Source organism: Belonocnema kinseyi, chromosome 2 (assembly GCF_010883055.1).
Source record: "Belonocnema kinseyi isolate 2016_QV_RU_SX_M_011 chromosome 2, B_treatae_v1, whole genome shotgun sequence".
NCBI lineage: Eukaryota > Metazoa > Arthropoda > Insecta > Hymenoptera > Cynipidae > Belonocnema > Belonocnema kinseyi.
The window spans coordinates 106,412,328-106,419,381 of record NC_046658.1 but is presented as its reverse complement, the minus strand read 5'-3'; the positions used below and the strand labels follow the sequence as shown (position 1 = coordinate 106,419,381).

Genomic DNA, 7,054 nt, shown 5'->3' with positions numbered 1-7,054 from the left:
TAATAAACCAATTATTTTTTGAAATTTTTTTTATAATTTCCCATAATCATACTATTTCCTAGTTATATTGCAAAAGACATTTTATGAACAAATGCAGTAATCAGGCATTTTTCTACGGAAAAAATTTTTTGTCGATGTACATTTTTTTTAAATTCAGAACTTTATGGTATTTGCAGTAAAATTCATAATTTTTTATTAATCTTATGATCTTTTAAACAAATGCATTATTCGGGCATTTGTCGGCAGAAAAATTCGGTTTCTTCAATGCCAGTCTTTTCAGATGGGAAGTTAATAAGAGTTTCAGCAACATTCATAATAAGTTGATAAATTTTATTATTTCTACAAACAAATTAGATAAACAAATGCATTAATCAGGAATTTGTTTACAGAAAAATTCGTTTTTTTCTACGTCAACAGTTTTAATTAGGATATCGAAAAAATAAATTTTCCATCGACAGATGCTCGAATAATGCATTTGTTTATGAAATTTGTTTTTAAAAATATATAAAATTTATCAATCCATTATGAATTTTGCTGAAATCATCATGAACTTTCCAATTAAAACAACTGAAATCGAAAAAAAAACTAATTTTCCGTCCACAGATGCCCGAATAATGCATTTGTTTATTAACTTTGTTTTTAAAAATCATAAAATGTGTCAACTCATCATGAATGTTGCCGAATTTATTATGAAGACCTCAATTGAAAGTCTGATACTGAAACAAAAAAGAATTGTTCCGTCGATAGATAGCCTAATAATGCATTTGTTTATTAAATTTGTTTTTAAAAAATCTTAAAATTGATACAAAAATTATGAATTTTGCTGATATTGCCATGAAGTTCCAAAACTGAAAAGACTGCCAGTGAAAAAACCGAATTTTTCTCTCGACAAGCGCCCAAATAATGCATTTTTGATTAGATTTGTTTACAAAATCATAAGATTAATCAACAAATTATGAATTTGAGTAAAATTATCATAAATTTCCGAATTGTACAAAATGACATACAAAAAAACGAATATTTCTGTCGAAAAATGCCTGATTACTGCATTTGTACATTAAATTTGTTTATAATATAAACAATTATAATCAGAAAAGAAATTTTTTTACATAATATTGTTTCAATTCCAATTTCTTGCACCATAAATTGAAAAAATGTGTATTTATGGAAAATCGTAGAAAACATGTTATCAATAAATAATTTGTTGATAACAAATTTTTTTGTATATTGTCTAATATTGGAATATCCTTTACTAATGCTATTTTATGCAACTTGAGCGCTTTCGACCATTATCCTGTTATTGACGAGCACCGGGAACGTCAATTAGAAAAAAGGCCATTCTTTCGTCATATTTGTTCATCTATAAAAAAATTGAAAAGCTAATTCAAGAATGAGGCTGGAAAACTCTCTAAGATATCTTATTAGCTTTTTTCCCATTTTTTTCTCGAAATTGGTTAAGATCTGTGAGCTGTACGTTATTCTGAACCAAACCAGTCATTTTTCTTACCAATGTTCTGCTTTTTGTTTGAATCGTGAAAAATTGCATTAAGAACATTAAGAAAAAGTAAATTTTTTGAAAACCCACACATTTTAACTGCAAAATGTAATTTTTTATTTTTCACTCTTTTTTTATTGTGTCAAAATTTTAATTTTCAATTTTTTAAGAAAAATCAAAAAGGTGTTTAAACAATCTTGTAGGACATTGGAGAAGAAACATTTTTCTTCTCTTGACTCTTTTTCATATCATGCGTTATTTGACTTAAAATGTTGATTTTCGTGTGTATTTTTAAATTTTCTAAATGCTATAACTGTGGTAAATTATTCGTTATTTAAATCAAATTTAAATCAATTATTGTTCACTTTTTGATACTTCAAGTACAGATCAATTTTTTAAATGATTAATTATTTTCTGTATTTACAGTTTAACAAGTAAACAATTTTTTTATCCAAAATTTTCAATTGCAAAGGCCTTTAATTTTTAATTGTTTAAGTCTTCTAAGACTGTATTTTAAAATTCTTTGAATTTAAAAAGTTTTAGTTCGACATTGAGTATTAGTATTTTTCCTTAAATAAACATATATATCTTCATTAAAACAGTAATTATGACATTATAACACAAAGATTGAATTCACACAATGAAAAGAAAAATCGCAACGAGAAGCGTAAATGAATTTTTAAATGTTTGGAGAAAGAATGAAAATATTTTAGAGAGAAATCTAAAAATGTTTTAATGTTTAAATTTTACTGTTTAATGGACTTTTATAAGTCATTATTTTGCTAATTTTTTTCACGGTTTATTATTTTTCATGTTTTTTACCTTCTTTTTTATGATACTTTTTAATATTTTCTTTAAGTTTTCCTCCACCTCTGTTTAAAAATTTGTTTAAATGCGTTAATGTTTAAATTTTACCATGTAACGGACTGCTTATAAATAATTATTTCGTTTCTTTTTTTAAATATATTTTATGGCGTGATTTTGTAACAAAATCAGTATACACTTATCTCATTTCTCAGTTTTAAACTTAATATTTTCAGAGTCATATGCAAAGAAAAATAAGTTTAGTTCTTCTTAGCATGACGGAATATCCGTGACCTATCTCGCGATAATTTATGTTATTTCGTCATATTTTACTTTTTTACTACTGATGGGTTTCTGTCACGCCATCAGAAAATTTGCGTATGGAGAAGAGTACATACAGCTATTATAGTCAGTAAAATGATCATATATGAGCAGGAATTTTTCCATAATATTTATCAATGTTACTTTTTAAATTAAATTTCAAATATTAACAAAAAAAACTGTTTTAGTTTGTTATTACAATCCAGGAAAATATTATCTTGAAGTTATAATTGCTTCCAGGTTTATCAAGTGTTATTTCCTAATATTAAAAATATAAACTATTTAAGAATCTATTGTTGAATAAGTTGTTTAATATTAGGTCTGAAAAACCTGTTAAGCAATAATTAATCATTATTAATTTAAAATTGAAATCGCTGAGTTTAGAAAAAAATATTCAGAACGTTGTTGAATTGAAAACGTTCTAAAACAAACAATTTTAGATTAAGCAAAATTTTGAAAAAGGGCAATATTTCGTAAGGAATGAAAAGGAATTGAACTTGTATTATTTTGTAAATGAAAGCATTTCAAAACTGAGTCATTTCAATGTGTATAAAACTAAAAATTTTTTAATCAGAAGCTCTAAAATTTTAAAATTCAAAATGTGCGAAATCCTCGAACCAGGAAATTTAACGATTGTGGGTTAAAATGTCGAAAATATAACAAATTCAGAACAATGAAAATTAAATATTTTTAGGTTAGAATTTTAAAAATTGGATAATTTAAATTTTAAGGGAATATGATATAAAACTGTAAATTTTCGCATTTAAATCATTCTGATCATTAAGATGGACGAAAGAACATCTTCGAAAACCAGAAATTAAATCCCCCGTCACATTTACCATTCAAAATAAAAAATTTATAAAACTTTAAAATTGAAATATTCTAAGGAACTTCCAATATGGAAAATAATTAAAAATGAAAGTATTCACCAAGAATAGTGACATTAAAATATTGGTGTACTTTAACCCTCCAACATTTTAATTATTTTAAGTAAACTTAAATTAAATTTAAAGTTGAGAAAGGGAAAAACTGAAAATTTAGCATTCAACATGTGAATTCTGAATTCTAAAATTTTAACTAGTGGAATTTATTCAATTACTATTGTGTCAATTTTAGAAGTATTAATCATTCTTGAAATTTTCCATTTTAATATTTTTCAACCTAAATAATTCATTTTTTAAACTAACTTTTAAAACCTTTAAAATCGAAATTATTATTTTTTTAATTTCACTTTTAAAATGTTAAATATTTTTGAAGATTTTCAAATAAAAAATAATTAAACAATTTTCTCTTTCAATTTTTAATGTCTGATTCTAAAATCTTTACGTTTTTAAGGCTTGAATTCAAGAAAATATTGCCTTAAAATTATATTGTCTTGAATTTATGCTAAAAGTACTTAATTCTAAATGGTTAAATTACAAATCTTTTAAACTGAACATTGTGAAACTAGCAAGTATTTTAATTTAATATTCAAGGTTTTCAGTATCAAATTTTTCAATTTTGAAAAATTTAATAGTGAAATTGTCCTGACATTTTCAATACCTTTAAATCTGAAACTATAGCATTGTGAAATATGAAACTGGAAAGCTCCATTAAATAAGAAATTTGAAACCAAATATCGTAGAATTGAAGCTTTTAAAGCAAAAAAAAGTTTAAGGACCTTCAAAAATGCATGTGTTCTAGAACCAAGAGACATTCAAAATGTTTGGATAGATTTTCTCACTGAAAATGTTGTTTCTAAAATGAATCACTGTCATTTTCACCATTTAACATTCAAAAATTTATATTGTGACTTACAAAAATTTTATTCTTCTAAAAACTTAAAGAATAAAATAATTCCAAACTTCATTTAAAAATAGTAGAATTCTCAAATTAAGAGCTTGAAAATAATTTGTTAGAGTATTTCATTTTTAAATTGTGCATCAAGATTTTCAAAATTCAATCCTCTTAATGCAACTGGAATGAACAATGAATTGAAATATTATTATTGGAAATTCTTAAGAGTTTGATCCTTGAGTTACTACAGTCATCATTTTATTGTTAGGTGATTTTAAGAGTTATAATTTATACACTTTATCGCGGAGTAAAATCCTTCTTTGAGGAAAGCCCCGTGAAGATTTTATCGACTCATTTAAGACTTTATGAAAATAACTGAGGCAAGTAATAGTTATAAGAGAGACTTTAATGGGTAATTAATAATCTCAAACAGGGTAAAACTTTAACACGGTAGCTGATTTTGATGATCAATAATTTAATCTAATTTCGCGTTTATTGAACCGCGAGTGATCCATTTTTAAGTAAACGGAATGTTCCAGATGGATAACGTGTGTGAAATAGTCTTTTACATTAAACTTTCTAACTATGAACATTTATGGAGATTGACACAGTTTACCCAATATAGCTAGAGCGTGTATAGTTTTTTTCCTCACACTTAAAGTCTATATTTGCTAAAGAATTTTCTACCTTAAATGTATATTATGGCTCTAATTTTAAATTCAAATTATTCACTTTTGCTTTTAATTTCACGTAATATAAATTGTATCACACTTAATGTGATTTATAATATCATACGCAGTGATCTGTAAACTTAATTTTCGATATTCCCTAATATTTCCCTGAATTTGCCGAGACCAATTTTTCATTTTCTCTGGTCATTAATGTTTAAAAACCGAAATTATAATATTTTTCAAATAGGATGATATGTCTACCATAACAATTAATTTTTAATTCCAAAAGACAAATTTAAAACAAAAACAGTTAAATCTTTAAAAAAAAGTTGTTTATATAACAAAATATGTAGTTTATTTTTTAACCAAATTATAGAATTTTCAACCTACGAATATGAACGTTCAAACCACTAGTCGAATTTGTTAAACACGGAAGATTAAACTTTAACCAAAAACAGTTGCAATCTTAACAAAGTGGTTAAGTTTTTTTTGGAAGACAGTTTAATTTTAGTAAAAAAAAGGTGCGTTTTTAATGCAAATAGTTAAATTTTTAACCTGAAAAGTTGAATTTTCAACAAAAATATTATAAATACTGAACGTAAAATATAACATTAATTTCCTACCAAAAAAAGGCGAAGTGTTTAGGAAAATAAATGAATTTTTAAACAAACAGTTAAACTTTTAACTAAAAGAGATACATTTTCAACAAATAATGGAAATCTGGGACCATAAATCAATTTTTAACAAAGTAGTTTAACTTTTAACACTTTAACGAACAATTTTGCAGCCAAGCAACATTCACTATTTTGGATTTTTATAATTTTGAGGTAACAGGCTTAGAATTCCGCAAAATCAATGCATGCATTAGATCAAAGTGAACAATTCCGCATCTCGCAAGATGGCTTTACGCTATTGTATACTGAATAAAAAACGAGAATTATATAAAAATTGAAAACGAACATACATTGTTCCTAAATTTTTCAGAATTTTGATTTAACGGGATCAAGGCATGGTCCTTAAAGGATTAACCAAAAAATACCAATTTTCGACCAAAAAGATGAATTTTCTAGAAGACAGTTAATTGTAAAGTGCTAGATATTAATTTCATAACAAAAGGACGCATTTTCAACAAAATTTTTAATTTTTAACCAAAGAGATGCATTTCCAACTGAAATTATGAATCACCAAAATATAATTTGTTTGTAAAAGTAGTTCCGACATTCGACTCAGAAGTTTAAATTTCCAATAAAAAAAACGAATTTTTTATAAAATATTTGAACTTTAAACCCGAAAATATGAATATTCAACACAAAGTCAAATTTCAACCAAACAGTGGAATTTTTAGTTAAAAAAAGAGAAGATGTTTAACCCAGAATATTACATTTCACGCAATAGAATTGTTTTCTACAAGCAGTTAAATTTTCAACACAAAAATGTTAATTTTCAGCAAAAAAAATCATTTTTAATTTTAAAAAAAGATGTCTACAGAGTTGTTAAATTTTTAACCGTAGAGATCAACCAAAAACAAATTTTTAACAAATTGGTTCAACTTTACCCAAGTAGTTGAACAATTTAAAAAAATCAATTTTCATCCAAAAATAGACCAGTTACATTTTCAGTTTACAAAATTAGTAAAACTTTTCAACCAAAGAAATAAATTTTCAACTGAAGCGCTAAGTCGTCAACTGGAAAAATCAATTTTTGGTCTAAAAAATTTATTTCCAATCAAAGAAAAACCAAAGCAGGTTAATTTTCAATCAAATAGTAGCACTTTTAACGAAAAAATATTAAATTTGATCCCGACAGATGCATCTTTAAACCAAAAAGACGAATGAAATAAAATGTCATACTTTCAACCTAAAGCGAGGAACCAAGGCGAAAAAATTATATATACAGTCTGTCAAGTTAAAGCGTGGGTGGCTTTACTCGCAGTCAGTAAGGTGTATCGACATGATTTTGGTGTCAAAATATTAAGAAGAGCTCCCTC

At 25.4% G+C, this 7,054-nt stretch overlaps 1 protein-coding gene across 2 annotated transcripts in view; it reads right to left on the bottom strand.

Annotated features, from left to right (window-relative positions):
• The window catches only part of LOC117168051 (RNA pseudouridylate synthase domain-containing protein 2-like), a 485,526-nt gene that overhangs the window by 271,445 nt on the left and 207,027 nt on the right, over window positions 1-7,054 (bottom strand). The gene's annotated exons all lie outside the window — the stretch shown is intronic.